This window comes from Orbicella franksi, chromosome 10, assembly GCF_964199315.1.
Source record: "Orbicella franksi chromosome 10, jaOrbFran1.1, whole genome shotgun sequence".
NCBI classification, from domain to species: Eukaryota; Metazoa; Cnidaria; class Anthozoa; order Scleractinia; family Merulinidae; genus Orbicella; species Orbicella franksi.
In genome coordinates this window covers 2,495,936-2,501,780 of record NC_138154.1, presented here as the reverse complement: position 1 = coordinate 2,501,780, position 5,845 = coordinate 2,495,936, and the positions used below count along the sequence as shown (strand labels likewise).

General features: G+C 40.4%; 1 pseudogene; it reads left to right on the top strand.

Annotated features, from left to right (window-relative positions):
* Window positions 1-1,065: 1,065 nt before the first annotated feature.
* Window positions 1,066-1,767, top strand: LOC145499876 (uncharacterized; annotated as a pseudogene).
* The last annotated feature ends 4,078 nt before the right edge of the window (window positions 1,768-5,845 follow it).

Sequence of the window (5,845 nt, the reverse complement as noted above, 5' to 3'; positions counted from 1 at the left end):
GTATGGGCGTGGTGCCAAGGTTTCAATGATGAAGAGCCCCAGGTTGTGCATTGAGCTCACCCAAGTTGACCATGTCCACATGTTACTCAGGACCTCCCTTTTGGACAACGCCATCTACGCCTCTCTTCAGGTCAAGCTCTCGAAACTCCTAATGTCAATGCACTATGATACCAAGCAGACTAGTGCAGCAGTATCAAGCACACTGCAAAGAGACCAAGTTTAAGCCCTTTGGAGCAGCCACAATGTTACGTACCCTGTCCGCCTGCTCTACGACAGTAAGGAAGTCCCTTCAAGGACTTGACTATATGTCTGCAGCAGGTGCAAAGGGCTTTGATGACTTGAGCGCCCTGATAGGGCAACTGGAGGAGATGGGTCTGTCAAAAGAATCTGCAAACTGCTGGGAAAGATCACTGAAAGAAAGTAAACAGTACCTTAACTTGGATTTTAAGGTAAAACACCCTCGTTTAGTAAAGGCAATTCTGTCTTACAAAAAGATTTTTATACATCGTCAGTGGATCCATATGCTGTACATGAAAAGATTTAATTTGCATTACTCTTATGGAGAACGAGTCACAGTTACAATTATCTGGCAGAAAGAAAATGCGATGAATCAACATCTTCAACTTTTATTACATGTTAAGTAAATATTGAAATATTGAAACTGACCACCCTCTTTGTATACAAAAACATGACCCTCTTTATGCAAGTTTTTCCAGGGAAGGAAGAAATTGCATCATTCAAAGTGAAGTTTATGAAAAGAACATAACCATTTCTTTCCCAAGTCCATGTTTCAGAGAGCACTGCTGTTGCTGATCATTGCAGCACCTATGCGCTGAGTGATGTCATCGATAGCCAACTACAAGCCCCATGCCAACATACACATGACCGGAGTTGCTCACAGTGTGAAGATCTCCAAAGCGTCCTGCAGGAGATTGAAAGGTACTTGTTGAACGAGGCCCATATGCCAGAGAAGGAATTAGAAGACCAGTTATACACATTGAAGCAAGAATTGACTGCTTGAATTTGCTTGATGAGGCTTTGGTACTCATAACCCAAGACTGGGCGATGAAATTTTTACCCGCAAAGTATCGTGAATCGCAGTCCAATTGGTTCAGAAAACGGGGACTCTTGTGGCATTTAAGCGTAGTGGTGCAAAAAGTAGAAGGAAGAATGCAAAGCCAGACATTCGTACATTTCATTGAGAACTGTTTACATGATACATCTGCAGTTGTACACAACTTAAAGCACATTTTCCGCACCCTTAAATTCGAGCACCCAGAGATTACATCTGCCTTCCTCTGCCAGGACAATGCTGGATGTTATGACAACTCAGTGTTGCTGGCAACATGTAACGCAATGAAGTCCAAAACTGGTGTGAGAGTTCGCTGAGTCGACTTCAGCGACCCACAAGGCGGAAAGGGAGCTTGCAACAGGAAAGCTGCCTCAATAAAGGCCCACGTCAGACGTCACATTAATGAGGGTCACGATGTGCAGAATGCCAAAGACTTCAAAGATGCTATGTTGTCTAATGGAGATTTAAATGGTGTATGGGTTACCCTAGTTGATCCGGGCACTGAAGGAAAGTGTGTTCTCCCTCAGGTAAACTTAGCGGGAGTAAGTTCCCTGAACAACCTCAAGTACAGCGAGCAAGGTGTTACTGTCTGGAGGGCATTTCAGGTGGGACAAGGGAAACTAATCAACGAAAGCCAAATTGAGGGTACGTATTGCACACATGTTCCACATAAGCAGTGCAGTTTAAACAACTAAATTTATTATTTTTACTTGATGGAAACGGTAACTGTTGGCTGCTGTTTGTCGTAAAATGCGGGAGAGTATAATCAGTTTTCAGGAGTTTGTTAAAGCTGTAATTAACAAAACATCTTTCCCAGGATCTTGCCCAATTTTCAAGTTAAGTGGCTATCACGTAAAATACCCTTGTAACGTCTGCTCATGTTAAGTCATAATCACATTATTCAAAACCCACATTAACGGTGGAAATCTGAGGAGGAATGATTGTATTTAGCACATATCAAATAAACTGCCACAACTCAAACCCTCTCTCAGAATCTGGGGCAGATAGTTGGGGTTTCCTGTGGTTCATTAAGGTTATTGCCTATATAATGGCTGACATCCGTTTGTTGCCTTTTGAAAACTACCCAAATGACCATTACATAGAAAATATCATACATTGCATGTATCAGCCAAAACAAACAGGCAAAAAAGGTATTAGAACACAGAAAAGACTTCTATGTGCTACGCACAAGTTAGAAAGTCATTTGGGAAATGAAATGAGTAAGTAGCAAAACATTTTCATCATATGGTGAAATAAATCATTTTGCGTGGACTATATTGTGATTAACGCTCCATTATATCAACAGTCAGACTTTTACAGTGATGTAGGGTTCTGTTTCATACAGTCCCAAGTTACTGGAAAAATTGTTCCTTCGAAGGAGCATTCTCCCAAGGAGACTTTGCTAGTGTCTCACAAAAAAGGTCAAAAAGAGTGCAAGTGGACAATGAGCAGCCAGCAACAGAGGGTGATAAGTTCTCAAGTGAACTCCTTACATGCCAGAGGCATTCCGGTGCAGAAAAACACCTATTGTTTGGGCAGTGCAAGATGGTGCCTGAAAGATGCAATCTGTTGGACTTGGCTAAAAAGAAATACCACGCCCTTTTAGTTGAAGGCTTGAGTGAAGCAGTCTCGGCAGTACTTGAACAAGGAGACATCTCAGGAAGTGCCAACGTTTTACCCGAGGGTGGGCCTTGAAGACAACCAAAAAGTTTACTCAATTCAGTGATACCCAGCCTGCGGAGCACACGTAAAACCAGGCAGTGGGAGGGATTGCGCCGATGGAAGCTCAGGACGTGACACTGGTTTTCGCCTCCCCTGCACCTCCTTTTCCTGTTTATGCCTGCAATGCAGGCTAACCAATTCTTTTCACCCCACACTCCACTCAACATATTTTTCAGAGAGTAACACAGCTCATATTTTGCTCACTTTTAGTATGACAAAAAAGTCGGTCACAAAAGTCTTAACAGCTTGGACAAGGAAGTGAGTTCGCAAATGTAAGAGAACAGAGCGTGTTGTCTTAATTGGTTTTACATTCATCGTGTCAATGAGACAAATACCTTATTAGGTGTTTCAATAGGTATTTTGCACTTTAAGAGCAGAATCTTCGCCGTAGAACAGAGGTGTGGAGTGGGGGAATTTGGAAGAATTTAGCAAAGGAACTGAAACTATTAAATCATATAATTATTTTTTGAGTATAATAATTTGTGTCCAAAATCAAAGTATTCTAGAACATTGATTACCAGGTTTACTACAATTAATATAATCAGTATGTGTTGGAGCAATAGCAATGAGCTCTTGGTAGGACAGAACCATGTGTAAATGTTACATCCAGAAATAATAAATATCTCACCTATGTGCAACTTTCAAGAGGCTAAAATGTCATGCGGGGATTCATCAGCCACTAGGAACTATTATAATAGTACTTAACACAATTGGCAGGTCAAAACGGAGGTTGTGAAAATGTAATTGTCATGAAATGAACCAAAAACAAAACGGATATAATAAGGAAAAAAATAAAAGTGAGTCATAGTTACGTGATCGAACAGCCCTCCCTCAACAGCAAAGAGACAGCTGTTGAAATTGAAATGGAGATATTTGCTCACTGCAGAGCTCCAGAAAATAATAAATTGATGGAATATAATTCACAATTGCTGTAGGTAATGTTCTTATCTATTTCCGTTTAGACAATGTGAGTGCACAAAGATCTACTGCCTGAAGCAATTGCCATTCAGCTGGATAACACAGCAAAAAAAACAATATGTTTTCTGCTTCCTTGATTACCTCGTGGAGACAGATGTGTTCAGCAGGGTGAGAGAAATACATAGATGCAGTCAAACCTGGTCATAAGTGTAAACAGTTTGAAAGTTACAGTAAATGAGGCACAGGCTTAACCTACAGCTTTTAGAGTTATCCGAGTTACGCGTGGTTTTTTTGAGTGACATTAGGGCTGGTTTTTTTGTCTGGGGAAAAGGGCAAAAAACCGGATTTATAGAGATAGGCATGTACTGAGGGGATGAGGTTGAGACTTTTAAACTGTTTACAATCGTATTCAAAACTGAGTTCGGCGATCTTTATTACTTTGGAACAATGACTTCTTAAGTATTCAGTAATTTAATGAAGTATTGTATTTTTCAGATAGAAATATCTTCTTACCAGTCGGCCATACACATATCGACATGGACCAAATGTTCTCATGTGTATTAGTGGCAATTGAAAGGTTAGGCTGTCTCACTCCTCAGGACCTCCTGCAGATATTAAGAACCTGCTACACCCAATTTCAAAGGGAAACAACTCAGGAAGGAGCCAAGCCCCAGTATGCTACCTTCCCACATCTGTACGCTGCACGGGAGTGGCTTCTCCTGCACCAGAAAGAACTCCACTTTTAAACAGTTTTCATAGCTTTGTAATTGTAAAAAACAATGAAGGGAAGGCTGTTCTCCTTTTCAAAGCCTGGTGTACAAGTGAGTGGGATGGGAAGCGGTACGAGCCAGTTGTTTTGTTACATGATCTCCCTCAGGATGTGCCCGAGATAATAAAGCCAAATTATGATGCTGTGGACTTTGCCAGACTGAAAAGTATGGTAGACAAGTGTGTAAACAATCGTGTGTTTACAAATGAAGAAAAGAAAGAGTGGCTGAATTTTTTGGAGGAGGAGATAACTGCCAGCATTTACAAGGACATGGAGGAAATTGTGTACGACAAAGATGACGGTAAGTTAAAATACGCACTCTGATTCTGCATATATTTTGGAAGAGACACTTTTAGGCAGGACTGACTCTTTCAGAAGTAAAAAAGATGAAACTCAATAGGAACAACAACTCCTGTTTCTATATTAAACTAGTGCCATTTTGTAATAGGCTGATTTAAGTATCACAATTGTTTGAACATGAACAAAAAAACCTTCTTGCAGAATGTTTTTGTTCTGATACTTCATCAAAAGGGATTATAAGGGGAAAATTACTTTCTATTTTTAGATGGTGCAGAGTATCACAAAAAGGAGTTCGTGTACCTGGATGGTAGATGAGTTGCATGAAAGGAGGAGGCCCACAGAAGGCAGGAACCTACAACTCAGTGAAGTTCTGAGAAGAAGTGAGATTTTTGAAAAAAGGAGAGGGTTTATTGCCAGTAAGAACTGAAAATTGTTTACTGCATGCAAAGTAGATTGATTTCTGCATAACATTTTTCTGAAAATGTAGTAAAGCCCTTCCATTGAATAGAATGGAACAGAAAGACCAGACACTGAAGATAACATGGCTTCATGGTCACTGGACGACGTCATGGTCAGTTTGTAAATGATGTGAAGGCCAGAGACATATTGAGTGGCAGGAAGAAGTTCCGAAAGCAGCTGTCGTTCTGTTTGATTTTCAGCTGATGCAAAGTGGAAAATTACGCCAAGCTACCGAGAGAAAACTAAAACGTGTATATGGCCGAGAACAGGATGAGGACTCCAGCTAAGTTCTCTAGTGTGTTCTTGACAGAGCAGTTAAATTGCAGTGTAATTCCACCATCATATGGTCACTTTATTTTGCCGCCATGAACTTTATTTAGATTCTTTAAAAAAAAAGTCCTAAGAAATACGCGCAGTCATTGGTTAAAAATCGTGTTTCCATAACTCGATAGAAACACAGAACTAGCACAAACTGTTGACGTAATGATTGCGCGAGCAAAGAGAATTTAACATTTTGATAATCCAAGTCAACAAGTTGTGTTCCTTTTTTCATTGCGGTGCTTTCTAAAAGAAATAGAAAACATGTTCTCCATGTTTTTATCAAG